The sequence below is a fragment of the Microtus oregoni genome, unplaced genomic scaffold (assembly GCF_018167655.1).
Source record: "Microtus oregoni isolate MIOR12 unplaced genomic scaffold, Mior012 000088F_ref0000325, whole genome shotgun sequence".
Lineage (NCBI taxonomy): Eukaryota > Metazoa > Chordata > Mammalia > Rodentia > Cricetidae > Microtus > Microtus oregoni.
Genome location: NW_024544555.1, coordinates 2,552,892 through 2,580,326, shown reverse-complemented (window position 1 = coordinate 2,580,326; position 27,435 = coordinate 2,552,892). Strand labels below are relative to the sequence as shown.

The following is a 27,435-nucleotide window of genomic DNA, read 5'->3' as shown; positions in this document are numbered from 1 at the left end:
CTGAGTTTCTCACAAGGCCCATCACCTGTGCCTCAAAGCCTTCTAAAAAATAAATTTCTCGGAATTTATTTTTAATACTTTTTCTAGTTTATGTGGTTCTGAAGACAGAACCCAGGGTTTCATACCTCTTGGATAAATGCTTTGCCAAATGAGTTGCCTTCCCAGCCCACCTCTATTTCATTTTCTTATGGAAGCCTTCTCCAGCTACTGGAAGAATATAGGCTATACTGCTTCTCTGTTTAATGGTAGATAAGTTTTGTTAATTTTAACTCGTACAACATCACTTCAACTTGGGAACTAAGATGCCCAATCACCATATAGTAAGAAATTTATCTGCTATTGCTTGAAATGTGAGGTATCCACCAGAGAGTACTACGCAGATGCAGGTTCAAGCCAATAGAAAGGTTTTATTAGCATACTGGTGACCACATTGGTATTCAGGACTCCTGTGCAGTCCGGAGCCTTTTTCAGGATGAGCTCTCAAGTGCAAAAAACACACCTCAGTTAACAAAAACAGAGCCAGAAGCAGAACGAGAGAAGTCAAAAAGAAAGATGAATACATGCTGTGGAATATTTGTTTAATGGTGCAAAGATGTATTGCATTCTTTCATGTTGCATTTATTTAACTCTGTAAAGCTGTGTTGCTTTGCTGGCTAAAACACTTTATTGGTCTAGTAAAGACCTGGCCAATAGCAAGGCAGGTAAGAGAAATAAGTGGGGCTGGTGGGCAGAGAGAACAAACAGAAAGAGAAATCTAGGGAAAAGAGAAAGGAGCAAGACAAGGAGGAGAGGAGGACACCAGGGCCAGCCTCACAGCCACAAAGAAGGAAAGAAAGACATATAGAATAAAGAAAGGTAAAAAGACCAGAGGCAAAATGTAGCTAAAGGGAAATAGGATCATTTGACTTGGCTAGAAACAAACCAAGTTAAGGCTGGGCATTCATAAGTAAAAATGTCTCCGTGTATTTATTTGGGAGCTGGGTCGTGGGCTTACATAGAGTAAATAACAACAACAAAAACAACAAAACAAACAAAAAACAACCACAAATACACTCAAAGGACTTTCCCAGAACTTCGGATTTTCATGAGTAAAGTCTCCTTGTTCTTGTTTCGGGAGGTATCGCGGTCTCTGTGCTGGGTTTCGGGGCCTGGACAGTACTTTCATCATGCCATGGCATCAGCTGGGCTAAGGTCTCGAGGCCGATTAAGGTCTGGGGTCAGCAGGGGTGGGGATTGTAGCAAAATGTTCATCCTCTCCTCTCTGCCTTTAGACCGGGAGCTAAAGATTGGGGCGTCTATACCGCCTTAAATACTGCTCATTCTTCAGTCGCATCTGTAAGTCTTCAGAGGCAAGGCAAGGCTCGGAGGCAGCAGCAATAGTCTCACTCCCTGTGACAGTGATCAGCACTCTGGACTGGCCATACACACAAAGATGGTTCTTTTACTGTGAATTCCTTGGAGATATCCATAGCAAAGGGTGATGGCTTCAGTTTCCCTGTCACAGGTTTTTAGGTATATACATTCCTTCCCTAGCTGACAGCTCCTGGCTCCACCCACATCCTCCCAAGCATCTTAGACCCCACTTCCAGCTTCCTTCCAGCGAGGTCCTCTTTCTATAGGATGGTCCCATTGTGGGGCAACAGTTAAGTCAGCCCACTCTGGCTCGCTCTTGCATGTGGACCATGTCTAGTAGTGAGACGCTCTCCTGTAATGTTTGTCCTGATGACCTCTAGAGTAGCAACTATTCCCCAATTCCCAGCTCCTGTCCAGGGACCAGGGGTCTCTCCAGCTAGGCTCTCACTCCTTCGCTGTCCAGAAATAGCTCACATTGTTCATGGCGTGCCACTTACACAGACTCATTTAAAGCTGCTAAGGTATCTCCTCGGAGTCAGCTTCCTTAGGTCTGAGATGCACCACAGTTCCCGTGCTTCCCTTTGGGGTGAAGAAATCCTCTTCAAAACTCCTCTGATTTCCAACCCATGGCTCTTACAAAATGCTCTAGAGGTAAGCGAGGGGTTCTTCAGCCATCCACTCTAAAAGTGTTTGCACTTTAGTCTAGTGCCTCCCCTTAGAGCATGTGTCTGCCAAAATTCCCCTTTTAATGTCCTGTTCTACTCAGAGCTCAATGAATAAGCTAATGACTCATTCTCCCCGGTGACCAGTGGGAAGGCGCCCTTAAACAGCCATTATCAGCTCTTGGTTCTCATCCTGACCTCAGCCCCGTTTCTCCAGGTGACCTTGAGGCAGCCCTTTCATGGCTCGGGGTCTCGGCATCTCCTCTCAGTGAGCTGAAAATCAGATCTCTGTTCTGGTCCCTCTCTCTGGGGAAGTATTGTGAAGAATAATAAGGCAATGCCTATAAAGTGCTTTAAGTACTTCGGGGAAAGACGCTGGCTAAATACCAAATGATAATAATAACACCGTCATCGGCGTCCATGGTATTATTCATGGTTGAGCAGAGAGAGCAATTGCTGATGGTGTCTTAGCTCTGTGGGAAGGAGGACATCAGGCCCCAGAATGTTCTGTCAATAAGTCCAAACCAATAAATACTGAGCGCTGTAAGGGGAAGTTACCTAGCCATAAAGGCTGGGTGTACATGCCCATTTATATTTGAAATGACAGCAACCGACTCTGTTTCTCATTTTTTTTTTATTTTTATAGCTTGTCTCAGAGCCATTGGGATAAAGGATTGTGTTTTACGTCTTGGGTTTTACTACCCTCTGGCCTCTTCTTTCCCACACTCCCTACGTTCCCCCCCTCTACTCTTATTTCACTCTTTCCATATCAGAGTTCTGATCAGCAGACAAGTTGTCAGTCTGGTGGGAGCTGAGCCCTGGGGAGAACCAGGGAGCTTATGAAAGAGAAAAAAAGGCCCTTCCTCTTCTGAAGCTCCATACTAAACTCTCATCCACTTATCCTAAAAAGAGGATCCCATCTCACTGGCTACCTCGCTAGGGCCCAGAGATAAGTCGGTAAAAAAAGAGATAGGTTCATTAAGATTCTGCAGAATCTTTTTTGGAAGACAAGTGACACAGCACAGTTCAGGGAACAGAGAACCTTTTACTTGGCAAAACTTACCCCCTCCACCACCGTATACAAGCAGTGAGTATCAGACATTCGTGAGATTACCCCTAGCTGCGCACTCACACAAACACATGTCTCCATGTGGCAGGTCTGAAGACGAGGTTACTGCCCAAACCCACCGCTTCAATTTCCCTGGGCCTATTTCTTTACATGCAAACTGAGAGTAAAAATAGCGGCTCCCTAAACTTTCCAGAGATGCTGTGGAGGACAAAGATAATAAGCACAGTGGTGAACTGCATGGATATTCTTCTGGAAGTTATGAGAGGATGCCTGCTTGGAATCAAACATCTTGCTAGGTGAATGAGCCCTTGAACTTTGGCTGGAGATCTGAGCCCGACGCTGAACTTCCGGGCAGGTCAGGGCTTGCTGTTTTCTGTTGTAGAATTCAGTGTGTATTGAGGGAATAGGAGGTCAACTTTGTTACCATTTTTAGTTAATTTATTTTTATTATTATTTTTATATTATTATTATTTATTAGTTGGTTTTTAGAGACAGGGTTTCTCTGTGCAGCTCTGGATGTCCTAGAACTCACTCTGAAGACCAGGCTGTCCTTGAACTCAGAGATCTGCCTGCTTCTGCCTCCCGAGTGCTAGGACTAACTCTTGGCTACCTTTTTGATGTTCAAGTCTTTTCCAGTTATACAAGTTTTATATATATTCAGACAATTAAAAAGATAAAACTTGGGGCCTTCCAAATTATTCGATGTGCATTTGAACACATATACCCTGTGCCCCGTGTTGTCTTTAAGTTCAGTATTTTAGAGCCTACCTTTTGGTGGTAAGACTATACATAGGCCAGCTTTCCATCTGCCCTGTGTTTTGTTAAAACACCCTCTAGCTGGGTCTAGAGGTCTCCTTTTGAGATGTTGCCTCCCCTGTCAACTCTAATAACATCCTTTAGGGTCTCTTTGATGGGTCACAGTCATTCCCAGTGGCCACTAAAGGACAAGAAACTTCCCCAGCTCGAAGAAACCCAGACCGCACATTTCCGAGCCCCACTCGCTGAGTTCTGAGACGTTGACATCTTGTCGTTTCTCCCCTCTTTTTAAAATTTCAAGCTGAAGTTTGATGCTGAATTTAAAATGTTGCCAGGGGCTGCCTGCAGGGCCCTCAGGCTAAAACAGTGGCAGCATCTGCCAGGGGAGACCCACAGGTCCTTCTTCGGACCATGGCAACGTACATCTGGCATCCCAGCCTGGGAAAGAAGGGAGAAGCATGCACGTGAGGGAAATTCAAGGACTAGTACTTATTTTAAAGGAGCAGACGAAGGCCCCCTCAGCAAGAGTTGTCCATTTTATTTGGGTTTTATTTCCCGGAGCCCATAGGACACTTTGTTCAGATTTTTTCTGAGAGGGTAGAGAGAGAGTAGCAAGTTGTGGGCGAAATGCCAGAACTCATTAAATGTCTAGGGATCCGGTATGAGTGATGGAAAGTGGGCAAGTGTAAGGCTGATCAACACATTTCTTTCATGCAGTTTCCGAGTGTTGCCATGCGAATCAAAAGAGAAGAGGCTTATGGGCGTGCCCTGGAAACAGCAGCCAAAGTCCTGAATTTACTGTGTTCGTGTTTGTGTGTGTGTGTCCTTGTGTGTGTCCATGTATGTCCGTGTGTGTGTGTGTGTGTGTAGTATGCAGAATGAGTATTTATATATGTGTGAGGGTGTGTCCATGTGGAGAACATTTGTGTGAAAGTATGTACACATGGAGACCAGAGGTCAACCTTATTAAACATCATTCTTCAGATGCCTTCTGTCTTGTGTTTGGGACAGGGTTTCTCACTGGGACCTGGGACTTGTCAATTTTACAGGGCTAGGTGGCCAGCGAGCCCTAGGGGTCTGACTGTCTACTCGTCCCTAGAACCATCTTGCCCAGCTTTTTATATGTGGGCTCTAGGGATCAAACACAAATCAGCATGTTTGCGTGGCAAGCACTTTACCAACTAAACTATGTCCCAAGCCCCTCACTGTGTTCTCCTTTCCACACGAGACTGGAAGGACTCACGGAGCAGCAGACAGACACACCAGATAGCTGTAGTTGGGAGCACGCGGCTAACTTGCTTTTCATTCCAAATCTATTTCCTCTGTGGTCTGTGCCATGTACATGTCTTATCTTTTTTCAGAAAACAAACCATGACTTTATTTCTTAGCTCAAAGGAATCTCTAGCCCTGGTGCAGCTTGGGAAAATGACTCCTCAGTAAGAATGGCCTTTCCTTACCTTCACATCATGCTAAAGCCTCCAAAATCCTCATGGAAGAGTAGTGACCACCATGTTCTTTCCTATGAAACATTGTTTAATTATTGAGTGAGGAAGGGGGCTGGGGACTGAAAGACCTCACAGGCGCTAAGGACATGCTCTACTGCTAAGCCACAACCCTCATCGTAATTGCTGTTCTATAGGATTCAATTTATTAGGTATACTTTGATTGTACTAATAGAAGTTTGATGACCTCAGATGGTGTACACTGCTTCCAATTAACAAGAGTGGCTTTTGCACAGACCCTGGGACAGTTGCTATATTGTTTACTAGTACTCAGTCCATAAAAGTGACACTAGGCATACTATACTTATGGGTGTGTTGTTTGAGCACACTCTCCATTCCAGCTGTGCTGCCTTACACGGTTTCCAGCTTTACTGCTCAAGATAAGTTCCTTAGCCAGAAGTGCAAGAAAAACTATTCTTATTTAAATATGATTTTTGTTACTGCTGTCCTTGAAGAGAACTGAGTACTGAACACTCAACTTGACCCATCGGTACACTGAGTGGGGAAAGACAGAGTAGAAGTAGTTTGGAAGGATAGTTGTGGGGCTGGAGAAATGGCTCAGCAGTTAAGAACACTGGCTGCTCTTCCAGAGGATCCAGGTTCAATTCCAAGCACTCCTATGACAACTAACAACTGTCTGTAGCTCCCGTTCCAGGGGATTCAACACCCTCGCATAGAGAGATACATACAGGCAAAACACCAGTGTATATAAAACACAAAACACAAAGTAGCAGTGCAACAATTGGTGCAGATGCACCCTGAAAACCTGACTAGGAGCAAGGAGAGATTAAAAAGACAGACATAAGTAACATGAAGGAGGGATAAAGTGTTCTGTGCACTTAGATGGAGACACACCAGCAGCTAGGATGGTACAAACAACATGTTTGTTACATACATCATGAATGCCAAAGCAGATTGGCTCACCTCAGTTAGGGGTCTGTGTAAGGGAGCAGTCTGGGAGTAATGCTATCTTGAAGTCACCCTTGAAAAGGAAGCTGTGCTTGGTACTTTCTCGATGTACTGTTTTTAGCGAAATGCTATTATTTGTCAGTATCCAATCTATGGCCAGTGGAAAGTCTTGGCTTCCCCTGAGTCTAACTTGGGGAAGACATTGCTGTTCCCATGAGTCTGAGGCACTGAAGTTCTTGCCATGAGCGCTCGTTTAGGCAGGGGTAGACCCACTCCCAAAGTAGTTGTTGTTGGGCCTTAAAAATATTGTTGAACAAACCCACATAATTCTCAGATGAGAGGCCTCTCTAGGCAGCCTTTGAGTGAGACTTTATCCTGAACTCATTTTGCTGCCCTTAATGTCATGTTTTTCTCACCATGTGCTGTGCATCCCCTGAATCCTGGGATTTAGCCCTTTCCTAGGTGGGAAGGTGCTTCTAGAACTGACTGTGGTAAGTTACAAATGCTGGGAGAATACAGAAGACATGAATGAACCCATGCTTTGCTCATTCTACTTCCTCTCCTCCAAGAAATAATTATTAAATGTCTACCATCTCAAGCACTCTTCTAGAACGGTTCTTTCCAACTGAGAATGACTTGCATTCACAAGGGACACTGAGCAAAGTCCAAACATTTATTTTTTGTTGTCACAACTAAGGGATGTCACTGATGACTCTTCATTTGGTTACGGATGACACCAGACATTCTGCAATGGACAGATCAGGCCCCAGCACAAACAACTATGCAGCCCCAAGGTCAGTAGTGCCAAGGATGAGAAAGCCTAGTCTAGGTGTTTGGAGAAATTACCTTCCAAACACCCAAGCACCCCAGCTGTCGTAGAATAGCAATGTTATAAGAGATCAAAGGCGGACTGTGAAAATAGTGCTTGGATTAGACATCAGTATATACTCAGCTGCAACACTGATTGATGTAAGAAAACAAAAAAAAGCAAACAACCAAACAAAAGACCCAAAAGAACTGGTCATGGGGAGTATTAAATTGAGAAACGTAGGCCGACAGATATCTAAGGGAAGAACAGCTCAAGCAGAGAGAACAGCTACAGCCAAGTGTCTAAGGCACAGTAGGCTGGAAGCATCCCCTGAGAGCCAGGAGGCCAGAGTGTGTGATGGATGAGCCAGGACAGAGGAGGATGAAAATACAGAGCAAGCAGAAATCTAGACCGTGCAGGATCAGATGGGTTACAGGAAAGACTTCAGGATTTAAAGCTAGGTATGGCACCACATGCCCACAATCTCTACACTTGGCAAGCAGAAGGATTCTAAGTTTCAGGACAATCTGAGACACACAGAAGAGACTCTTCTCTGAAAGAAAAAAAAAACCTTCAATATTCACCCTACATTACTAGTTTGAGTATAAATGTGACCCAACCTGACTTACACAGTTTTAGCTGCTTTGCTGAGAGCAGGATAAAGAGGGGCAGGGCAGATCAGGAGACCCTACCAGGGATGGTGAGGAGTGGGTAGACATGTTTGAAGAGAAAAACTCACAGGATTTGTAGTGACTGAAGTATGTTACAGTTTTGGATCCGAGCAGCTATAATGACAGATAGTATAAGACAGTAAGATGAGGGGGGATGCCTGGTCCAAAGTGGCTTCAGTGCAGAAGTGCAGGGCTCGAGACTCTGACCTCATCTGTGTTTGTCAGAACTCTGAATGGAATTGTGGTGTCAACGGTCGGATATACACATCCTGAGTTCAGGAGAGAGAAGTCTGTGCTGAAGACACATGAATCAATGGCATGGAGGAGAGAAGCGTTGAGATGACCAACAGGTCAGACAGCAGGAGGGAGGAGTGAAGAGCAAGCCTGGGATGCTGCGCTCAACACACCTTGGAGAAAGAGGGAGGAACCAACAGGAGACCATGAAAAAAGAATCGGTGCCATAGGAGAGAAACAGGAAAATGTACCATCACAGGTAAACTGAGATGCCGGGATAGGCGGCCCACACCTTTAATCCCTTGGAGGCAGAGGTGGGCAGATCTCTGTGAGTTCAAGGCCAACCTGCTATACATACTCAGTCATAGGGCATCCAGGGCTACATAATGAGACCTTGTCTCAAAATAAAAAAATTCATGGGACTAGAGAGATGGCTCAGCTCTTGGAGAGGGCGTGGGTTCCGTTCACAGAACCTACATGTTGGCTCCCAATCAACTCCAGTTCCTAGGGATCTCGTGCCCTCTTCTGACCTCCTAGGGCATTAAGTACATATGTGATATACATACATGCATGCAGGTAGAACACTTGTGCACATAAAAGAAAAAGAAAAGATCATGAACAATTTCAGAAAGAGGGGAGATAGAAAATGAGGAGGCAATTGACAAAAGGGGGAGGGCTGAAAGTGTTCCTGGCAGCGTGAAAGCCTGCTAGAGAGAGAGTAGGGTGTGAGAGAAAGTCACAATGTTTGGAGCACAGGATCCAGAGAACTACACGGGACTGCAGAGGCCAGCAAGGACATGTTTGGAAGATTTAGCCCGTATAAAATTTGGGTTTCACTCCATGGACACTAGCTCCATCAATTGGTGACTTGCAAGGTTTACTCTGACTGCCTGGTGGGAGAAAAGCATTGGAAGAAGGCAGCACATTGGGTGGGGGTTAGAAAACGAGCTAAAAAGTTATGCAGACACCAGGGTGAGACAATAGTGTCCTGAACTAATCCTTGGCAGCAGAGATAAGTGAATGATCTCAGAGATGGTTGGGGTGGTTGAATTGATAGGTCTTTGCAGTTTACTAGCTTGACGGAGTCAAGGAAAGGTAGGTATCAAGAGAGATGTATAAGAGGCATCTTTGGGGGGAATATTGGACCTGAAGTGCTGTAACATAACCAGATAACATAATATTTCAGAAGGCAGTTATGCTTAGAATCTGGTACTCAGAGTCAGGGAGGGCACATTTAACAAGTATCTGTGAATAGATGGTAACTGAAGCTATGGGGATGAATTAAACCAGCTGCCAGCAGTGTGGGGTACAAGAAAGGAAGGGGTTAGTCAGAGCTTTGAGGAGCACCAGCCTGTAAAGGAAGGTAGGAGGGAGAGGCTTCCAGTAGCTAAGACCAACTGGACAGGTTAGAGGAGAAAGTCGGGCGAATTCGGAGTGATCGAAGCTCAATGAGCACGTGGTTAACAGTGCCCAACATCGCCAATGCCAACAGCCAAATAGCAGGAGGTCTTGGGGATGCTCGAGATCTGAGCATGGCAGCTGTGAGGCTCAAGTCCAGGCCACGGGGAATTAAGGGGGAAACAGGAGTTGAACATTTTTAGCAAATGAATGTAAAGAGTTTTAGAAAGTTCATTATACCTCCATGTGAATGGGGGTAAAGGGAAAATTGGAGCCTATCTCCACATAAACAGTCTCCTAGGTGACATGCTGGTCCATTTTCACACGGAACTTCAAGATAATGACTTCAACTCCCTATCTTGTTTGGAAGCACAGACTGAGCCAATGACAGGTATTTCTAACTCATCGCAAATTTCCTTTCTTGAAACAAAATTGCATCTCTTTGGTGAGGCTTGGCAAATCTATCACCCTCTAATTATTCTTGCGACTGTCCTCAGAATGGTTCCCAAATTCTTTGAGTTTCTCTTTAATCATGGAAGCATCATGAAATAGAAACCTAGCAACATGAAATACAGTAGGGACTCATCAACTAAGTGACAGAAACAGACTAGCTAAACAAAGAAATGACTCCTCCCCCTAAAAAGGATACAGCCAGAGGCTATGGGAGAACACACACAAACAAAAACACAGAAGGGCAGAGAGGGCAGAAGCCAGAACAGTTTGGGCATCTTCATGCCAGGAAATGGTGACACCATCTCTTGAAGGTGTGGCTGCTGGGGTAGGTACCTTTGGCTAGGAGAAGGGCTGTGTCTTAACTGGCAGTACCATGACAGGTGGAGCAGATTTCCATCAAGGCATAAACTAGAGGGAAGCAGGCGGGACATTCACCGTAGACTTAGGATATGCAAGTAATGGGGTTAAGAACTGGTTCTCAATAGTCAGCATTTGTTTAGCTGTGTGCAAGGCTGATCATGCTGAGCCCTGAATGAGAGAAACACAGACAATCCCCACCCAGGGTGCTTTCTCTGCTGTTGACATTCCATCTATGGCTCCTTCCTACCTGTATCTTCGTTCTCACCCCTTCCCTGAGCTTAAACAGGAGGCAACTCTTCATGACTAGGGATGAGTACGCTGTTCTTTTTTCTCTGGCCAATCTTCCTCCTTGCTCTGAATTAAAGTTCAAATCCCAGAATTCATTCTGGGACATTGATGGATGGAGCGTCTACACTGGGTACCTCTCCTACCTGCCTCATTTGACTATTAGAGAGAGCTGGAATGGAAAATTCAGACCCCTGAGTATGCTCTGAATCTAATGGTTCCATTTGGCTGAATCCCCAGACGGAGCAACTGGAGAGTAATCAAACACCCACTCTTCTTTGCACTGGGCACATGCAGGCAGCCGAGAACCTTAATGCCTTTATAGTTAAATAACTTCACAAACTTCACTGCTATCCCAGGCTAGACTTGTCCTTGATGCCAACATTAAATTGTATGCAAGAAGAAATGTCGAGACCTTTCTCTTTTTAAAATTTCATAGGTAAATAAGAGTCTTTTCAAACAGGCATGTCTTGCTTTGCAAAACAGGTGTGTTTGTGGAAAGATGGGGACAAATGATTTAGGGATTTTGTTGTTGTTGTTGTTAAATTAATCCGTATTCATTTCCCATGGGCTCATAAGAAGGTCATCACTTCTGCACATCCTTACAAGTATAATGATGTATCAGAAAGTTCTCTGACTTCTCAGGTAGCCAGCCTGAATCCAAATCCAGCTCCACATTTTTCTCTAGTTTTATTCCCCTGCACACATTGCTTGGTGTTTTAGGTACTCGTTTTCCAACTTGGGAAAAGGTGTTCTATGTCTTAGCAAGCATCCAGCTTAGCGGACACTAAATACTCAATAAACATTAGTAGTTGTTATTACATCTATATCTTTAAATCTCTATACCCCCATCTATGTTAGAGGATTAGTAACTTGAAAACCTTAAAAAGTATTGCTATTATAGGGGACTGGAGAGATGACTCAATGATTAAGAACTCTTACCGCTTTTGCAGAGGGCCTGGGTTCAGTTCCCAGCACCTACATGGTGGCTTATAGCCATCCATGAAACCAGTTCTAGGGGCTATGACACCCTCTTCTGCCCTTCTTGGGCACCAGACACATGAGGCACAGACAAACCGACAGACAGACACAATCCTCATGTACATGAGACTAAAATCAAGTGTATAATTCAGTGGTTTTCAGTAAGTGTCTTCCTGTAGCATTGGACGAGAATTAGTTTTATGAACTCTCACGGATGCTAAGATTCACAGCTACCCATCGTTTGTATAAAACGGCACAGTGCTCGCATATAACCTAGACACAGGATCTTGAACTCTTATGTTGTATTTGGCTGCTTTTCTCACTGCTGTGATCAAAATACCCTGAAACTCCTAGAGTGCAGTCCTTCACAGTAGGGACCACACGGTGGCACAGCACCATCAATGGAATATGTGACGAACCCTACTCACAAAGTACAGTATTCTCCGCTAGAGACTAGGGAAGAATTTGGATTGGGTGTTGTGGAAAGCATTTTCTAAGCCCACACTTAACATTGTGTTGTGTCCTTGAAAAAGATAGTCTCAATTCTATCCCCTGTATATGTGACCTTAGTTGTGAATGATCAGGTTAAAAGGATTGTGCATCCTTATTTAAAGGAGAGATGGCTCAGTGGTTAAGAACACTGACTGCTCTTCCAGAAGTCCTGAGTTCAATTCCCAGCAACCACATGCTGGCTCACAGCCATCTATAATCTGATGCCCTCTTCTGGTGTGTGCCTGCATGCAGACAGAGCACTCGTTCCTTAAAACTACATTAAAAGAAAAAAGTTTTTTTTAAAAAAAAAGGGGGGGAGGGGGTAGACACAGAGGTTTGCACACCAGGAGTGTGCAGAGGAGAGGGCAGAAACTGGCATGGTTCACTCCAAACTAAGGAATGCCAGGTTTCAATAGGACTCCGGAGAGAGGTTGGCGGCAGGTTTTCCTTCAGAAGGAACCAATGCCGACACAATGATGTCGGACTTCTGCACTCGGGACCCTTGAAACAGTTCCTGTTGTCTGGGCCATCCACTCTGTGGAACATTGGTATAGCAGCCCCAGCAAACCGATTAATATATGTTGCAATGAGTCCACTTGGCATCCAAATGCAAAGAAGGCAGTGGGTATTGCAGCTCAGATATGCTTGACGCCATCTTCCCGAGCCCTTTGTCATGTGGAGTGACTTCTTTGGGCTTGTTTGTTTGAGTTCTTGGTTGCTTGTTCTCTCCTTAATTCTGAGTGCTGAACCCTCTTGCTTTCTTTTCTTTTCTTTTTTTTTTTTTCGAGACAGGGTTTCTCTGTGGTTTTGGAGCCTGTCCTGGAACTAGCTCTTGTAGACCAGGCTGGTCTCGAACTCACAGAGATCCGCCTGCCTCTGCCTCCCGAGTGCTGGAATTAAAGGCGTGTGCCACCACCGCCCGGCCCCCTCTTGCTTTCTTTCACCTTAAAACATTTACAGTCGGTTTCAAGCTCCCTATTCTTCAGTATCACTTACAGTGGTCACCCCCACACATTGATATGGGAGATCCCACTTTCGGGGTGCGTGCTCTAGGGGAGACAGTACAAAGTATAAGTGATGTTCCGTAATTAATTTACTTGATTCTGAGGTGCCTCTGTGTTCGATCAGTCACCGCTGGGAGAAACTTACTAGCAGGAAGATCGGTGGCAGAGACTCCTTTTCTTACTTCAAACACCTAAAACGTTGCTCCGCTGAGGAAGACTCTTCGGAGACATGATGTAACAACTGTACTGAAAAACCAAGTGGAAGCATCCACCAAAGAAAGCGGAGAGGAGAGCTCAAACAGAGTGGACCACGAGTAAAGGAACCGACGCAGGAAGTCTCGTCATGGAACAGCAATTGGGAAGTAGAGAGATCAGGCTTGGGACTCCACACCACCCAGCCAGCTAACCAAATGAGCCGAAGCCAAGTGCAGTAGCATCCACAAACCTCAAAAGCATAGATTTGACAATAGTCACATTGGAAAGAGAGTGGTAAAATACATACGATTTCATAGTAATAGTTACTTCGGGGGGTGATAAACAGCAGAAAAAGTAGGGGTGACTTTGGGAGAGTGAAGGGCTTTGAGCCGATGTAGGTAAAGGCCTGCATCATCTAGCAGTGCTTCTAATGTCCTAGCTGAATCAGACACTGTTAGAAAATCTGTGGGCGTTATCACCCAAGCATCAGAACACTGCCAAAATGTGGTTCGCCTATTAGCCACCATTTCCAAGAGGAAACAGCCTTGTTTAGTCAAGGACCACGTTCTCACTGCCAGTCGGCCCTGCTGAGGAGCCTGTAATCTTAAAATCTGCACCACACCCCCTTTCTCTGTGCACAACATGCTAAGCTGCCAGCAATACTGTCACCGCGACAGAAAAGAGCGTTTTCGGCACTCCAGCTACAAACCCCTTTAAAAGAGCAAACAGCTAGAAGGATCAGATGCCCACTTGAACCTCAAAGATTACATTTGGCTTGTAGGACAGCTAACGCTCGTCCCCAAAGCTCTGGGAGGAGGGGTAAATGGCAGCATTTAGCTTTTGTGACTGAACCATGGGGGCCTTGGAACCCTTCCACCCACTTGAAAAACGGTCGCCCATCTGACATTAATAGAAAACGACCATTAAAAAGCTTTATGCCATTCTGTTCTCCTGCTTCTGGTCCCTGTTTGCCTTTGTTGCTGCTGGCATTTTATAAATTATGGATGCGTGTAGGTGCGGCTGTTCCCGCGTTTCCTCTGTAGTGCCGCTCGCTCAGCGCGCCTGCCTCGCATCCTTCCTCTGAGCAAAGGACCACGCGGCCCAGACCCCACATCAATGTAATTAGTGCGCAGCACACAGCTCGAGTGTCAGGACTGCTTCCACTCACTGCCAACCTTCTGCCAGCCCCTGTCATTCATGCGGAAGTCTGCCAGGCAGCGGCAGGACCAGCAGCGCAGCCTCCCCTCCGCAGCAGGGAGGGGGTGCTCAAGGTGCAAAAAAAAAAAAAAAAACCGTCCTCTACTGCCAGCCTGGGTACTGAGAATGCGCTGGGGTGTGACAGCGGTCTCAGACAATGTCTGATCACAAAGTCAAGCAATGCAAAAAGGCGGGATGTAATATCTGCCCTAAAGGCCAGCGGTAGAGAAATGGAGGATGAGTAGGTGGAAAGTGGATAGAAATGTCCTGTAGTAGGCATGAATTTTATGGACCATGAGCAAGTTTCCCAAGCTGTGCACTGGTGAGGTTTGGGTGGGAATTGAGAACACTGACTGCTGTATATTAAGGAGAAAGTGTTTATTTAATTTTAATTTGAGACAAGATATCATGTATCTGGGGCTACCCTCTAACTAGTTTATAGCTGAGGGTGAGCTTGAACGTCTGATGGTTCTGGGTTGCAGATGTATACCACCACAAGCAATTTATGCCGTGCTGGAGATCAAACTCAGGGTTTCATGCATACTAGACAAACACCCTATCAACTGAGTTATATTCCCACCCCAGGACTTTTATTTTTTATCTAAAAAGGAAAAAAAAAACCTAGGACATGAGTTATTTTAAAGCATACATTATGTATTATATATCACCAAACACATAATTTTGTGAATATGAAATTATGAAAGTAGCTATGGTCGTGTATCCAATTCTGGTTTAAACGGAAAATTGTAAGGAAATTCTGTACCAGCGACACAGCTAAAAAGCACACATGTGACATGGGATTGGGAAGAACTAAAGAGGACCAGGGACCTTTATTGTTGGAGTCCTGGGACTCTAAGTCTGACCTTACTGAAACTAGAGGAATTTTCCCCTCTGAAGTTATAACAGCTCCATGCACTCTGGGACAGCCACTTCTTGGCTGCAGAGACATACGTGGAACCCAGATTAAGATCCTCAGGGACCACAGAGGCAGGAACCAGGCTCTATTCACCCCTGTGCCCTGGTAGTAGAGACTTAAACTATTTTGTTAAGAAATCAATGAACTGTAGATCATATTCTCCTTTTGTTCTTTCAGAAGATGAGCCTAGGCTCACAGGGCATCAATGGACACATCCAAAAGAAAATTATGCAAAAGCCCACGTCTCCTGATTCTAGTAAGTGTCCTGTTTATTCTCTAACCTTGAAACCGCCTCACTATGTCTGCTGTCTCCTGCTGACATCCACGGTAGAGAGTCAATACTTTGGGGTTCCAGAGATGGAAAAGAGACTTGAGGAGAACATGAAAGGACAGAAGATGTCATTGGCCTCAGGCCTTCCGTTGTAACAGCCCCACTCCCCATCACCACAAACACCAATGGAAGGGCCATTCTGAACAACAAAGGAGCTAGAACGAGGGTGGTGAGCTCAGAGCAGCTGTCTGTGTCACCTGTCAGGGATCACACAGGGCAGACTTGCCTTGGCATGTTCTACCGCAGCCCTTTCTGGGTGTTTATGAGACACACAAAGTTTACATAGGAGGCCCATTAATGCTCTGTCTCTGGGGTTAATATTTAATAAGACAACTTAAAATGTGCACCATTACTGGGGAGGCTGCCTTGGTGCTTGTCTCTTCCCTCTGGGATTCGGGGTTTAGACATAGAATTCTGAACCTTTCTTGGTTCCCATGGAAACCTCACTACTGATGATTCTAGGATGAGCACAGGGGTCAGCAAAGGCACCGTGAATACCCCAGTGTAGAGCACTGAGAGCACTCTTGGGCCAGCTCCTCCAAGGGTTCAGCCAAAGGCCATGTGACAGTGGCCAGTGTCACAGAGCTCACTCTCCCAGTGGGAGTATATCAATCCTGGACCACCCTGAGGGTGCCAGGGGCCCTCTGCAGATTAACTCAGGTCATCAGTTTTTAAGGTTGGGTTTTAAACTATGGCCATTGAAACCAACTTGAATTTCTTTTCTTTTTTTTTCTGAAAACTTCCTCTTCTTTATAAGTTCTTTTTTTTTTTTTTTTTGATTTTTCGAGACAGGGTTTCTCCGTTCTTTATAAGTTCTTAACTGTCATTTTTTAAAGCACTTATTAAATGTTCCTTTAGCCCTCCATCCCGTGCAGAAATTGCCGCATAAGGCTGGCCAAAATTTCTAAATAGAAACCCAACCCCACATTTATTTTGTTGTACAAAAAAATTTTCTTTCCGTAAGCCATATGCAAGTGTTAGGAACAGTGAATAAACGTTTAATTTGCATGTCTCTTTATGTAAAGCCTAGGAGGACCGACCTGAGAGGAAGGCGTTCCCCATCATTTGTGGTTTGCTTATTTCTAGCTGATCTTTCAGAAGGTGGTACTCACTAGATTCATTTTCTTTCCCAACTCCATCCTTCTCCCAAACGTGAGAAGCCTGCCTTTTGGTTTTCTGAGTTGTTGACAAACCTGGAGCAGGAGAAATAGGGACAGAGCCCTTGAACAGGTACATGTGGATGCTGCTGGGACTTGTGTGCCTTGTCCACATCTTCTGTCCCACCTGATGTCAGGATATAGACAGCTCCGAGCTCAAGGTCGGCAGCACTCCACTCTAGAGTTTCCAGTCCCATGTCTGCTCTCCTCGCCTCCTTCATAAACACCGGGTAGAAGGTAAATCTTCCAATAGCAGTCATTGACTGATGGACATAGAAGTCTGTGGATAAATGCCCAGCCTCCCAAAGGATAATCCAGCCCAGGGAAGGTCTCCAGAGAGTCCCCAGGGAGGGTGAGGGCCAGCAGCACTGGAGATGATTGCTCAAGGATGCTCCCCACCCTCGGTGGCTCTTCCCATGTCTCACTCACTTCTTTCAATCGGGCTCTGAACTGTTACTTCCCAAGGAAAATACCTGCCCTTGGCCACCAGGGATGTCAAACTGCAGTCAGCAAAGAGCTAGGAAGGTGACTTTTGATTCCACAGCACCTTTATAGGTAAGCGTCGCTTTTAAAACTACATCACACTTAAATTCTCACTAGGAAAATGAAATATAGAAAATATAGATAGAAAGCTTGGGAAATAGACAGCTGAAGAGAAACATGTAATTATAACTCTACCATTTTAAAAAATAATACCAGATGACCATTTTATATACTATACTTTCGATTTTTGTTGAACATTGTTTTAGATTTTTAAATGGTATTTTATGTATATGAGTGTTTCCCTTGCATGTATGTCTGTGTACCACATTTGTGCCTCCTGCCCAAGGAGGTTAGAAGTGGGCATTAGATTTCCTGGAACTGAAATTGTAGAACTGCTGTGTGGTACCGGGAGTCAAACTCAGGTCCTCTGCAAGAGCAACATGTTGTCGAGCATTCTCTCCAGCCCCTGCCGAGCATCCTCTAATGTCAAGAGACTTATACAGAATACACTCAGTGTCTCCTTATCCCTTCCATGTTACAAAATTCTATGAAGACCTTTATTTTCCTTTTTTAATGACTATTTTTTTATCTACTATTTTTATCTTACATGCATTGGTGTTCTGCCTGCATGGATGGCTGTGTGGGAGTGTTGAAACAGTTATCGTGAGCTGTCCTGTGGGTGCCAGGTCCCCTGGAAGAGCAGCCAGTACTCTTAACTGCTGAGCCATCTCTCCAGCCCCCATTGTTTTCAGGAGTATGTTCACTAATTATCTTTATCTGTCAGTCTCTGTAGGGTCCCTGTCTATGCCTTGGTCTTCCTAGCACTTGCAGGACCTGTCTCATATTAACAACCGTGACTGGCTACATCAGTGATCAAATACAACATAACCTCTGTGGAATCTTCCTATGGTCACTCATACTGCGGTGCACTTTGAGTATTTAAGACATCTGAGGTTCCCTTCTTTTCCTTCATCTGTGTTGCTGTTAGCCATGTAATAAACCTTGGCAGTCTGTTTCAGGTGAAAGGGTGGGGCAAATAACTCCGGACACATCACTTGTTTCACTGACTGGGTAAATTACAAACAGCATAGGTTTTGGCTGGACTGTACCAACCACACACGTACCCTAAACTTGCTATCTTTGCCAGAGATTTCCTTCAAGGTTATTCCATGCTGAGTCGTACTCCAGGGGATTCTGAAGGGATGTCTTTTTTTTTTCTTTTTAATTTGTTAAGGCAAGGTTTCTCTGTGTAGCCCTGGCTGTCCTGGAACTCGCTCTGTAGACCAGGATGACCTGGAACCTGCCTCTGCTCCTGAGTGCTGGGATTAAAAGTGCGCACCAAACCTGGCTAAGGGATATACATTTATTCCTTCTGCTGATCAGAGAATAGCTCACTTATCTACTTACTGACATCACTTTACTTCCTATGGGCTTCTAAACACTGTGCCAATAAATTCAGGATGACTCAATAACAAATTTATTTTTTTGCTGTGAATGTAAAAAATATTTTACATCTAATTTTCATAGTATAATTCTCTAAGATACCTACTATGATTTTCTTATTAAATAAATAAAGAAATGGAAACTGTGAGAGGTTCAGTAATTTGCCCAGAATTACATAAAATAGAGAATAAAATACAAACTCATTTTATAGGTTAAACTATTTTTACTAACAGATATTAAGGTGTTAGGAATGTAACTCATTTGTTTAGAATGCTTGCTTGTCTAGCATGCATAAAGTCTTTCTTTGAATCCCCAGCACCAGGTATGGTTCATATGAACACACTCCCAACACTTGGAAGATAGAAGCAGGAGGAATAGAGATTAAAAACTGTCTTCAGCTACATGTTTAGTTTGAAGTTAGTCTGAGCTACATGAGATCCTGAGGGGTTTTTTGTTTGTTTGTCTGTTTGTCTGTCTGTGTGTTTAAACAGGAAAGAGAAGGAAGGAGAGGGGATAAGAGGAAGGAAGGGAGAGAGGAAAGAAGAAAGGGAGAGTGGGAAGGAAGGGAGAGAGGAAGGAAGGAAAGAAAGAAGGAAGGAAGGGAAGAAAGAAAAAAAGGAAAGAAGAAAGGATGGAGAATTGAGTATTAACTCCCAGGACTGGTTCTCTGAATAAGTAGGGAAGTCATTTGTTTGCTATAACCATGGGATATTAACATATCACCCTGATCTTAAGGCTGTACCAATTGTTTTACACTACTCGGAGGCCTTGAAAAGCATGCTGTCCAGCATCCATTCTCTGAGTTGTGGATTAACTGTACGTAGTCCGTGTGAAGGAGAACAAATCACGCAGCTGGGGCAGTTCTTGAAGGCGTTTGCTCCCACAGACGTGCCAGCCCTCATCATTCTGTCAGGTTCATTCACTCCACCCTTTCAGTGCCAGCAGCAATTATCATTATCACTCCTGGACAACTTCTTCAGCCCTCTGCTGCCTGGATTGCATCTTTGCACTTGAAATGCTGGTTTAATTTTTCTGTACTAGACTGAGGCCCAGGTTAGCCTTGAGAAGACAAAGTGATCACTTAATAAGATCCACCAAAAAGGTGAAACATAGAATACGTAAACTTGACTGTGAATGTCTGAATGAAAAGGTGATTCTGAAGTTTGATATATAAATGGGAAACCAGGCATGGCGGCCAGCCCCTGTCATTCCAGCACAAGGGAGAGGAAGCAGAAGGCTAAGAAACTTAAGGCCACTCTCAGGCATATAAGTTTGAGGCCACACTAGGCTGCATGAGATCTTTTCTCACATAAGCAAATATAACAACCAACAAACTTAAACAGGAAATAGCAAGGAACATCAGATAGGGGTGCTGGTAACTTTTCTCTATGTGCTTGCTTCAGATGGACTCGATCCTTTCTCAGTCCTTTCTTCCAGCTTCTAATTATTTAGAGCCTCCTTGCTGAACTCCTATGCTACAAATCTTAGCCTCTGTTTCTAGTGTCGTGTCCCCCAGGCCAGGTGGGGACAGAATAGATATGAAACTGGGATCAAGCCAAGCAATCTGTTTCTACTCAGCTGTCACTATGAAGAGGGCAAGCAGACATTCAGACACTTGACCTGAAGCAACAGGATGTGAACGATAGGGTCCAGGATGAAGGGCAGGAGGTGTCATGTAGAAAGAAAGAAGTATGGCTTACAAAGTTCCCTCCTGAGGCCCTGGCACACAGACTAAAGTCTTTTAAATAGGCATCTATGGCATTATCTTGGGTAAAGATGGGAGTCACTGAGGCCATTGGGGACCCTGAGTCAGGCAGAGAATTCTCCCACATTTAGCATCAGAGTCAGCTGTCAGCTGGAGAATTATTCTCTTTAGATATTCTTAGAAGCTGAAACATTGAAGCACATTATATTTATATGACAGAAATAATGAATTTATTGTTTGCACAATTTTTGCTAGTGTTCAAAAAAGTTTATTATTTTATTCAACCTCCCACAGTAACTATATCATATGTGTGTGTGTGTGTGATTATGGCCCTTACTTTCCAGAATGAATGTAGTAAGTTGGTACGTACTTTTTTCTTTTAGGAACCTTTCCTTTTTTTTCAGAGGTGAAAAAGGTAATTCATTCCAGGACTCCCTTGCAGCTAAAGTCTACATGTGCAATAAATAAACTCTATGAAGTAGAAATACCCTGGCAGAGAGACTAGTGTTTTGTCTGCAGCTCCCAAAGGTACCGCTAGTGGCTTGAGGTTTCAGCTGTCTGGTAACCAGATGACTTAAGAAGCAATGGAGACATTGTGAAGTACAAATGGTGGCCAAAGATAATATAGTCTAGCCCTCAGTTGCCCCAGTTGCAAGTTGCTTCTCCCTTACCATCCCTGTCATGGCAAAGGTAGTTGCTTCCCTGACTCTTGACAGTACTTCATGAATTATTCCAAATGCCTAATCAAAAGCCCACATCTCATCCTTCCCAAATGATTTCATGGGTACCTAATTCCTAATGTTAAATAACCCCTTGTGCTTCAAAGTTACTGAGTGACTTCTGTTTCTAGCACTGAAACTATTTTCTTTTCTTTTCTTGCAAATGAAGAGAGTTGTAAAGACCCTAAATAAGGTTACACAGCTAAGGAGATTCTGTGCTTTGTTAGTCAGAAAGTGCTCCAGAATTTAGAAGAGCTAGAGGGAAGAATTCACGGACCACTTTTCTAATACATTTGACAAAGCAAAGCCAAGGTCACATGCGCTCTCTTCCCACTTTTCAACCTATGAGCTGCACTTGTGATTGCGGTAAGTGCTTAACTTAATTGGTTTGCATCCATGCCGGGACCTCTGGGATGCCACGCACATAACTCATCCACAAGGGTTCGTCTTGCCAATAAGTACTCACAGAAGGCTCTCTCTCTCATTCAATAGCCACATTAAATGCAGAACTCTTGTCTGTTGGAATTTGCTACCTACCTACCCTAAGTCTTCAGACCAAAGGATCTGAGGCATAGAAATAGAAACTGCCGACATGTGGTGGACATGTGACAGGAAGTGTTCTGTCATTTTACCTTATCTTCTGGTGTAACCGTCATGACAACTCTGTAGGCAAACACAATTATTATACACTTCCTAAAGATCAGGACATTGAAGCACACAGATTGTTATCAACACACATAGAAGTGATTGGTAGGGCCTCTATACATTCATATGTGTTCTGTCTAAAATATTTCACTGCCGTGATCCTCAACCTGTGGGTCATGGCCACTTTAGGGGTTGAATGACCCTTTCACAGGGGTCACCTAAGACCATTGGAAAACACAGATATTTACATTATGATTCATAACAATAGCAAAATTACAGTGATAAAGTAGCAACAAAAATAATTTTATGGTTGGCGGTCACCACAACATCAGGAACTATATTAAAGGGTCACAGCATTAGGAAAGTTAGGAACCACTACTCTGCTGGCTTCCAGTAATACTCAGTGTTTTATTTTAGCTTTGTGTACTGCGGTCAGCTACATAAATCCTCTCTAGTAAGATCCGCTAGAAATAAGCAAACCAAAAACGATGAGTGATGGCTTCCTTTCAGGCCAGTCCTCCTCAGTTTCGCCTCATGCTCTCTTCTAGGTAACATTAAGCAGAAGCTCTGACTTCATGGAGTAAGCCAGGGCAGGGCATGATCAGTTCCACCACAATGGTTTGCGGTAGCCATATTCATTATCTCGTCCTTTTGGATGGTATGCTGACGTCACCTCTCACACGCGGGTCCCCTTCCATGGGTGTTCACGGAAGGAGGAATAAGAAAAGAAGGCATGGATAGGTATTATCAGATAGTAGACATGTGGGCACAGAGAAAGAAATCAAAGATATTACTTGAAAATGGTTAGACCTTATCTCATGAAAATTTAAAATGAGAGCAAACACAAGGCTCTTTAATTAGACAGCCGTCTTTCTCCTGGCCAACATTTCTCCCGATTCCCATTTCTCCTAGAAACAGGCCTTTATGGAGGCGAGCATCTTTTTAAAATTCTGCACTACATAGAGCCAGACAAAGATGGTTCTGTTGAAATTACAAAACACTATCCTTTCAAATAGCGGCTGAATTATTTAGTGACTTTACACCGTCCAAATGCTAGGCTCTTTGGGTAGACAATGTCTTGGTTTCCCTCCTATCTCTTTTGTTATGACATTCAGTAAATGGAGAGATATTGCTCTTTTTAATAATTTATAAAAACAATAATCCACATTAAGGATCAAGCTTTCTGATAGGTTTGGGGTTTCAAATCAGGTTGTCGAGGGGATGGGGAAACTGACACCTTCTTCGGCTAAGTGATTGGTCTGGCTGTGCACACACTGAACTCTTGAGCGTTTGCTTCCTTCTCTGTTCAATCTCTTCGGCCTCCTGGAGCTTTACCTTGTGTGATCTCTGGAACTGTCACCCGCACTCGTCACTGCTGCTTCCTGGCCTCTGACCCTCTGATTCAGACTTACAGCGCAGAGCTGTACGTGTCCTTGTCATGGACCCCATAGTTCCGTGTTTCCCACTTACTCCAGCAAAGCCAATTTTCCAGACCTTTTCCAAAAAGGTAGGAAGGGAGAGTAGAAGAAAATGGGAGCCTGAGCTTAGGAAGGGAGAAGGATAGGTTTAGCACGTGTGACTCAAAATAGGGTACTTGCTTAGTGTGTCTAAGACCCTCGAGTCAATCGCCAGCACCACAAAAGAAAGAAAAGTTGTTTAAGCAAAAAAATGGGGTTAAGGTGGGAGATAGAGAAATGGCTCAGCAAGCCAAGAACATGAGAACCTGAGTTGAGATCCTAGCACTCACATTTAAGAAGCCCCATGTAGCAGCAAACTAGGCACCTATAATCCCAGCATTGTGAGGTTTAGAGAAGGGAGGTGTATGGGGCTTTCTGGATACCAGCCTAGACGCGCACGCACGCGCACGCACACACACACGCGCACACACACACACACACACACACTGCGGGGGAGTATTGATAAATAAACCTCCACTCTCTTAAATACAAATGCATTCTCCCACTTCTGTGTACAATGTATGTCCAGCCTCATATGACAGCTACAGAAATTATTAATATGTATCTTCACTTAGAGAGTCAGAGTTCCAAAAAGCTATGTAAGTCCTTTGAGGACCAGGAGCCAGCCTTTTACGGTACAGCTCTCCCAACAGTGTTTAGCATAGAACCTTGCACATCTGTCCAATAGATATTAACTCAGTGCTTACAATATGAACAGGGTGTAAGCGTGTAAATAACATGACAATCATGGTGAGCACCATGGTAGCCTTCAGTACACAGTGCTGGGACCACAGAGAGAGGACCTACAGGCTGACTCTATTTAGAGAGCACTGGGAAGTGTCACAGGCATGGTGGCATCTGAGCAAGGGCTTTCTGGAGGGTGGACAGAATTCTGCCAGGCAGAGGAAGAGCAAGCGAATTACAGCAACAGGCAAGGAATGGGGAAATGAGGACACTCATGTGTACTTAGCAGACAGCTCCTGCTAGGGAGAGGAGTGCGGCTGGTGAACGAGGCATACTGAAGACTTCCTCAGCTTGGTTTAGGAGGGGAGAAGAGCAGGTGCTCTCCCACAGGAAGAGTGGGTACACTCTTGATGAAGCACAAACTAGTGACATTTATCAAAAATGAAAAGTGTGTATCCCTTTTATCCTGGGAGTTACACATGTAGGACCTTATCCTGTTGATGCGCTGAAAACCTGTCAAAGGAAGCATGAGATTCCTTATACCAGCATCACTTTCAAAGCAAAAGACTAGGTAAAAATGAACGCCATCAATGAGGATTAGTTAAGTAAATTATAGTGTACTGATAGAGTGGAATAAATTTTAAAAATGCCTGGTGGTGGTGGCACACACTCTTTAATCCCAGCACTCAGGAGACAGAAGCAGACAGATCTCCATGAATTCTAGGCCTGTCTGGTCTATAAAGCTAGTTCCAGGACGACAACAACAACAACAACAACAGCAAAAGATATACAGGCAGGGAATAAATACCAAGATATATTATGTGAGATAATAAAAGTATAGACTAATAGACAATTTGCTGCCATCTAGAAAAGAACACGTGAAGACATGCATACATGGGTGTATTTATGCACACATATAAACATTCATGCTTATTAATAAAACATCTTCAGTGGTGTTTGGGCTGATGGGAATAGAAGGAAGGAATCTGGCTGCATATCACTGTATGCACAGGACACAATTAAACATGTTTTCTAGTAAAGGAGGGACTCTAGAAAACAAGCCACCAGTGGTGACACTTGGGAGAGCAGGCCCTGCACCTTGCCGGGGCAGCACAATAGAACCAACCCAGTCAGCACAGGTGTGGGTGAGCTGGTCCCGAAGTACTGGACATGGGAGAGCGGTCCCCATTTTACAACTGGTGGACCCGGCTCAGGCCCAGGGTTATGACTTGGCCCACCCAACATCCACCCCATCTATGATCTGCCAGAACCTGTGAAGAAACCTGACCCACAGACCCAACGCTGCAGCATCTCCACAACACAGGGCAACAACATAATACCCAGGAATAGTGGGGGCCCAGCATCAACTATGTAGTGGAGACCAGGGGCTGCACACCAGACCAATGACTCTTTGCAAGTAAAGATCTATGGACCAAAGAAATCCATGGCGTGACTCACAGTGTCACACTGCAGCTTCCATAATGAAATTTTTAATTTTCTCCTTTTTTCTCTTAAATTTTGCTTTATTGGGGGGTGCAGGGACGGAGGGCAGATGCAAAGGGACCGGGAAATGAATGGGATCAAGATACATGATGTTAAAGATACATCGATGAGAGAGAGAGAGAGAAAGAATGAAAGAGAGAGAACAAAACATGAAGAGGGAATCAAAGGCTACTGCATCTGTCCAGTCTAGAAGTGACGGCAAGCAGAGAAAGAGTGGATTTTGGTATTATGTGTGGGTAATTTTTACCTGTTTTGACTATTTGCTGTATAAATGACCAGAATTTTATGCACAACAGCCATGGATCTCTCTCAGCAAGCTAAGCGTTTGTAGGTATTTATTTCATCTGACAGAAAGCAGAGCGACTGAGAACCAGGATTCGGACTCCTGTCTCAGGACCACACTGGATGTTGCTGCAGCTCGGAATGAGGGTAGGGCAGACAGCTGAGCTTCCGCAGAATGAGAACCGCAGAAAAGCAGGGAAGCTACTTTGACAGCTCTGGAAAGATGGAGTTACTAAGAGGTCAAAGACAGCCCAGAGAAGGAACGTGAACTGGAAATCAGGGCATCCCTTAAGGGACAAATGATTCCGTTGACCTAGGGAGGACCAAGAATACAAAAAAGAAAAAACGAGACCTCCCTAAGATCCTCGGAAGCCAAAACGTTCTTGGGCTTCAACTCTCTGTCTCCTCCCCTCCGGGACCTCCTACTCTGGCTTCAGAGGTCCCCAGGGCAAGCCAGGCCTCTCCCTCCCCAGCAGGAAGTGCTAGAAGGGGTTCCCTGAGGTGCCGTTTGGCTGGAACAGGCTCCTTATTTTCCTCCCCCAGCTCCCTGCAGTAGCAAGTGTGTGACTATTGATTTCTTCCCTGCATTTGTTTTTGTTATCCATTATTTATGGGATCATTTTTCCATCCTTCGTGCATGAAGGCAAATTTTGTGTAAAAATCAATCCAGTGAGCGCCGCCGACGGCTTGTTGCGTTTTCTTGCCTTTCATCTCCAAGGAACCCGGTTCTGGGGAGAAGTGCGGCAGGATCCTGGGGAGCACGCTAGAAGGGGAAGGAGTGTTGAGGGGGCCTGCAGGGTCCAACACCTTCCTAAGAGACCTCGCCCGCCCGGGAGGTAGCTTCTGGTCCCTCCCAGAGCTCCCCTGGAATTCCCGGCTGGGATTAAGGTCCTCCCCGCTGCGGACCTCTATTTCCACGCCCATTTGCTGGCTGTGATGGAGGAAGGGGTGGAGTCACCCATGAAGGGCTTCTTCCCAAGCATACATTTGAGCTCCTTTACACTCCAGGATTCCGTAGGATCCAGGATCCAGCGAAATGCTCTCTAGGGCCTTACCCAGGAAGCTCTAGGGGAGTTACCGAAAGGGTCAGTTATTGGGGAGCATAACCGAGGACAAGTCTGACGCCTGCGATCACTAAATTTCTGTTGTGTGGGTTCAGTACAGCTTGTGAGGTAAGCTTTGCGTAAAGCCGGAAGCCAGAACCACTGTGAGATGGTCCAGCAAATAAAGTGTTTGGTGTAGATTTGAGGCATACACCCAGATAAAGATGGAAGGAAATCACTAGCGCCACACAGTCGACCTCCGACCCCCACACACAACACACACCTCCAAAAAAAATCACACATAAACACACAACAATAAAAACTAATAGATGGGCTGGAAAGAAACCTCAGTGGTTTAAGAGCACTGGCTGCTCTTTCAGAGGACCTGGGTTCAATTCCCAGCACCCGCATGGCAGCTCACAACTGTCCATATCATAGCTCCAGTTCCAGCGGATCTGATACTCTTTTCTTCCCTCCAAGGGAAACAACCAAACAAATGGTACCCTGACATACTTATACGCAAGACACCCATATACACGAAATAAAGATTAATTCAAAACTAATAGAAATAATAATGGATATATGATAATATATCTTTTTTATTATTTAAGGAGCTAAGGATTTGGTGTTTTGTCCTCTCTAAAGTTCCTACTTGATACCTCCCAACCTGTGTGGTCCTGGGTAACATACTTAACTCTCTGCCCCAGCCCTCTAACATTAGTGCTGGCCTCAAATGAG

General features: G+C 44.6%; 1 pseudogene; it reads right to left on the bottom strand.

Moving 5' to 3' along the window:
• Nucleotides 1–16,993, bottom strand: part of LOC121442235 — a 51,839-nt pseudogene extending 34,846 nt beyond the window's left edge.
• Nucleotides 16,994–27,435: the final 10,442 nt, after the last annotated feature.